The sequence below is a fragment of the Photinus pyralis genome, unplaced genomic scaffold (assembly GCF_008802855.1).
Source record: "Photinus pyralis isolate 1611_PpyrPB1 unplaced genomic scaffold, Ppyr1.3 Ppyr1.4_LG3a, whole genome shotgun sequence".
NCBI lineage: Eukaryota > Metazoa > Arthropoda > Insecta > Coleoptera > Lampyridae > Photinus > Photinus pyralis.
In genome coordinates this window covers 18884189-18890094 of record NW_022170509.1, presented here as the reverse complement: position 1 = coordinate 18890094, position 5906 = coordinate 18884189, and positions in this window count along the sequence as shown.

Genomic DNA, 5906 nt, shown 5'->3' with positions numbered 1-5906 from the left:
AGGTAGGAGCGAATTTTCATAAAAATTACGAATTTCTAATAGGGGACGAGATTTTACATATACTTGGCAAATGAGGGGTTGCTTGTAGTTCTTTTTAATTTAATTCATTAAGGAAATATAACTATTCGACTTACCACAAAATTTACAACCCCTTCAATCGAATACTGCAACTTAGGTAGGAGCGAATTTTCATTAAACTTACGAATTTCTAATAGGGGACGAGATTTTACTTATACTTGGCAACTGAGGGGTTGCTTGTAGATCTTTTTAATTTAATTCATTAAGGAAATATAAATATTTGACCGACCACAAAATTTACAACCCCTTCAATCGAATACTGCAACTTAGGTAGGAGCGAATTTTCATAAAACTTACGAATTTCTAATACGGGACGAGATTTTACTTATACTTGGCAACTGAGGGGTTGCTTGTAGTTCATTTTAATTTAATTCATTAAGGAAATATAATATTTGACTTACCACAAAATTTACAACCCCTTCAATCGAATACTGCAACTTAGGTAGGACCGAATTTTCTTAAAACTTACGAATTTCTAATACGGGACGAGATTTTACTTATACTTGGCAAATGAGGGGTTGCTTGTAGTTCTTTATAATTTAATTCATTAAGGAAATATAAATATTCGACCGACCACAAAATTTACAACCCCTTCAATCGAATACTGCAACTTAGGTAGGAGCTGCAACTTAGGTAGGAGCGTTTTTTCATAAAACTTACGAATTTCTAGGGGACGAGATTTTACTTATACTTGGCAAATGAGGGGTTGCTTGTAGTTCTTTTTAATTTAATTCATTAAGGATTAATAAATATTTGACCGACCACAAAATTTACAACCCCTTCAATCGAATACTGCTAGTTAGGTAGGAGCGTTTTTTCATAATACTTACGAATTTCTAGGGGACGAGATTTTACTTATACTTGGCAAATGAGGGGTTGCTTGTAGTTCATTTTAATTTAATTCATTAAGGAAATATAACTATTTGACTTACCACAAAATTTACAACCCCTTCAATCGAATACTGCAACTTAGGTAGGACCTAATTTTCATTAAACTTACGAATTTCTAATACGGGACGAGATTTTACTTATACTTGGCAACTGAGGGGTTGCTTGTAGTTCATTTTAATTTAATTCATTAAGGAAATATAACTATTTGACTTACCACAAAATTTACAACCCCTTCAATCGAATACTGTAACTTAGGTAGGAGCGTTTTTTCATAAAACATACGAATTTCTAATAGGGGACGAGATTTTACTTATACTTGGCAAATGAGGGGTTGCTTGTAGTTCTTTTTAATTTAATTCATTAAGGAAATATAAATATTTGACCGACCACAAAATGTACAACCCCTTCAATCGAATACTGCAACTTAGGTAGGAGCGTTTTTTCATAAAACTTACGAATTTCTAGGGGACGAGATTTTACTAATACTTGGCAAATGAGGGGTTGCTTGTAGTTCCTTTTAATTTAATTCATTTAAGAAATATAAATATTTGACTCACCACATAATTTACAACCCCTTCAATCGAATACTACTTGGCAAATGAGGGGTTGCTTGTAGTTCCTTTTAATTTAATTCATTTAAGAAATATAAATATTTGACTCACCACATAATTTACAACCCCTTCAATCGAATACTGCAACTTAGGTAGGACCGAATTTTTTTTTTTTTTTTTTTTTTGTCAGGTGGGGAAATGCATTATGCACACTCCGGATGGAAAAGTCCGGAGTAGTGTGGGACTCTCACCCACTAAAACCCCACCTGAGGCTTCGGCTTCTAGGGCCATTCGCCTTTATACATACTTTTACACAGAAAAAGATGACTATATAAGTACAATGGGACAGAAACGGATCTAGTTACATTTATTAACATACAAAACCAACAATTTAAAAATATCACAGATCATTTGCTATACCAATTCTTTGGGTGAAGGCAAGAGTATTTTTACATTGCTCTTTGTTTTTAAAGTTATTTTCCCATGCAGGGTCGATATTAAAGAGCACACGTACATCTGTGTACTGCGGACAGACAGAAATAATATGATGTGGTGTTAGAATAACACCACATTGTTCGCATAGTGGCCGTTCTTCGCCCGCCAACAAATATCCATGAGTGAGGGCAGTATGCCCCAGCCGGAGTCTGTACAGCCTGATCAAGTTCAAACGCCCAACGTCGATATAAAATAGCGGATCCAGACTCTGTTTGATCTTCTTCAAAGCCGTATCAGTCTCCGACCACTGTTCACTCCACCGCTCATAAATTTTCGTCTTCACAAGTTCACGTCGTGCAATAGATGATATATTCGTAAAGTCAACGTTATCCAGTTGGAGATAGTTTAATACCTCTCTAGCTCTAACACCTAACGATCTACATCTATTTAGTCGAGCAATTGTAGTTGCATCAGTAAGTGATATAAAATTTGGATGTTTATCATCTATCCTTACTTTTATATAATAGTTTGCGACAATCTGTTTCCGGCGTAGAGCTAGAGGGGGAGTATTTGCCTCGACGTGGAGCGATGTTACCGGACTTGTTGGATATGCTCCCAAAGAGTAGCGAATGGCCAGGTTCTGAATCTTGTCAAGTTTCTCAAGCAAAGTATTACTGCCACATGTAGAGTACGCTGCACATCCATAATCCATCCTTGACAGGATGAGGGCCTTATAAATATCTAGGAGGGTCTTAGGGTGAGCTCCCCACCTATGATGAGCTAGAACTCTCATAATGTTCAGCGATTTTCTACATGTAGCCGCAACATTCTCCAAATGCTTTGACCATCGTAATTCCCTATCAAAGGTAAGTCCGAGGAACTTGACTTCTTGGACAACACTGATTATACGATTGTTCATAAACAAAACGGGGTCATAGTGGGGCTTACGGAGTCGACAAAAGTGAACAACCTTTGTCTTCTCCTCCGACAGCACGTACCCGACAGCATTGGCGTTATGACAAATGATGTTAATTGCCGTTTGTAGGTTTCGAGTTATTGTGCCAACCGTCTTACCAGAACAACAAACCATTAAATCGTCTACGTATAAGCATTTATCAATTGACTCCTCAACACCTTTGGCTATTTCATTTATGGCGATGCCGAACAGGGAACAACTAAGTGTTGACCCCTGCGGCACACCATTTTCTAAAACATACTCTTTGGAGTTGATATCGCCGATTCTTACACAGAACTTCCTATCCTCTAAAAAGGATTTTATAAATTTAGGTAAATTCCCTCGAAGATTGTATTTATACATATTTTGCATTATTCCATATCTCCAAGTCATGTCATAAGCACCTTTTATATCGAAGAAGACCGCAACCAGATGTTCACCACTGTCAAATGCCCTCAGAATTCTGTCTGTCAGTTTGACCAGATGGTCTACCGTTGACCGTCCTTTCCGAAAACCAGTTTGGTAAGGCACGTATACGTTATTGCTTTCGAGAAATGTTTGTAGCCGCACATTAACCATTTTTTCTAGCAGTTTTCCCAAGCAAGATGTCAAACTAATTGGGCGATAACTTTGTGCCTGCAACGGATCTTTTCCTGGTTTCGGTATAGGAATTACGATGGCTTGCTTCCATTCTGAGGGGTAGGTAGAATCATTCCAGCAGTTGTTGAAGAATCTTAAGATGGTATTTTTCATTTCAGAACTACAGTGGCGAAGCATCTGGTTATGGATAGCGTCTTCTCCCGGTGAACATGACTTGGTGTTACGGATTGCTGCCTCCAATTCTTCTACAGTAAAAGGTACGTTGCAGTTCTGTATATCATCTGTGTTAAAGTCAATTAATACTGCTTCTTTTTCAGGTTTGGTATCTAGAAAGGTGTTGGAATAGTTTGACGAGCTACTGACTTTATAGAACTGATCTGCAACTATGTTAGTTATGTCTTGCAGTTTATTGGTAATTATTCCATCGGAATTGCGCAAAAACACCGGATAACTGCAGCTGTTTTTTCCAGATATAGCTCCGACTTTCTTCCAGACATCATTACTGGTAGTCTCTGGTGTCATGGTTGTTACATAATGTTGCCATGAAATTCTTTGGGCTTCTAGTATTCCCCTACGACACTGAGATCTTCGTTTTTTGAACTCTACAAGATTCTCCAACGTAGGATTTCGACGAAATTTATTTAGAGCTTTTTTCTTTAATGCTATTTTTTCTTTGATTTCAGGTGACCACCACGGGACCATCTTTCGCCTATTGCCAGGTTTAGATTTAGGTATGCTGGCGTCAGCAGCGTTTATGATGGAAGAGGTAATGGTTTTAACATTTAGATTGTCTTGATTAGGAGGGACGAGGACTTGTGTGAAGAGTTCCCAATTTGCTAATTGGATTTTATATTTAGCTATCGTTTTTATTGGAAGATTGTGACCCCTGACTGTGATAATAATGGGAAAATGGTCACTATGATGTAGATCATCTTCCACCTCCCATTTCAGGCTAGTATGTATACCTGGTGAACATACTGATACATCGATGGAGTCAAATGTGCCTGATCCTGCATTGAAAAATGTAGCGGAGCCATCATTTAGTAAGCTTAAGTTACTATTTTCAATCAGGTCCAACAGTTCTTTCCCTCTAGCATCATTTGATCTGGAGCCCCAAACGGTGTTGTGGGAATTAAAATCCCCAACAAGAATAAATGGTGGTGGAAGCTGCCCAATAATTTTTCGAATTTCTTCGACATCATAATTTGTATTGGGAGTGTAAATATTACAAAGTGTACACGATCTACTAATTTCAAGTTTAACGGCTACAGCCTGGTAAGTTGTATCTAATTTAACTTGTTTATAAGGTGTTCCTTTGTGAATGAGAAATGCTACTCCTCCACAGGCTCTTGCAGGTGAGTAGAAATCCTTTCTAATTAAACTGAAATGTTTAACATTGTAGGTACTTTGTTCCAGGTTTTAAATGTGTTTCCTGAATGGCAACACACAATGGTGTGTGCCTTTGTATGAGTAGTTTTAGTTCATTTAAGTTGTTGGATAGTCCTCTACAATTCCATTGTATAATTTTTGTACCCCTTTCGAAGATTTTTGTATAAAAAGACAATCACGGTGAATTAAATAACATAAATAAATAACAAATAACAATGTATATGGGACTATTACAAATAAAATGAACAGATAACTAGGATATCACAGATTGTATCACAAATTAATTGGTACAAGACCCTCTTGGCCCCGAATTGCGGTTCCTGGGTTTGCCTTTCGGCCACCCTTTCCTCTTCCTCTGTTGCTTTGCCTCAGTAACTTTATCATCATCTACGGATGTGACACTCGATTCCCTAGATCGAGACAAAGCGGGAGACGTCTTACGTTTAGACCCCCGCGTCTCTGCGTCCATACCCTCTACCTCTGACGCCGTAGTAGGGTCCGAGAAATTAACGCTGTTCCCGGGAATTGATATGGGAACTTCTACAACAGTTGGGGGAGGTTGTACAATTAATCGGTTTGTGGTGAGTATTCTCATTAATGCCTCCATTTCTTCCTTAATTATTTTTCTAATTTCAGGACCGACAGGTTGTACGGGAACTGACGTTGGTACTGAAGCAACCTGTGCAAAAGATGTGCTGGGATTCACTGTCCCAACTTTCTTTTTTGCTTCCGAGTACGACAGCTTTTGTATCACCTTCACCTCCTGTATTTTCATTTCCATCTTGAACACTGGACATGTTTTAGTGACCGCTTTATGCGGCCCTTTGCAGTTTGGACATTCGATGGGTTCTCCGCAGGTAGTTCCTTCGTGTACAGGTTTTCCGCATACGCATCTCTTATCATGCTTACAATTTACAGCAGAGTGTCCGAATCTTTGGCAATTAAAACATCTAAGTGGATTTGGTATATACGGACGCACCTGCAAGGGGTAAAACGCCGCTTGGATT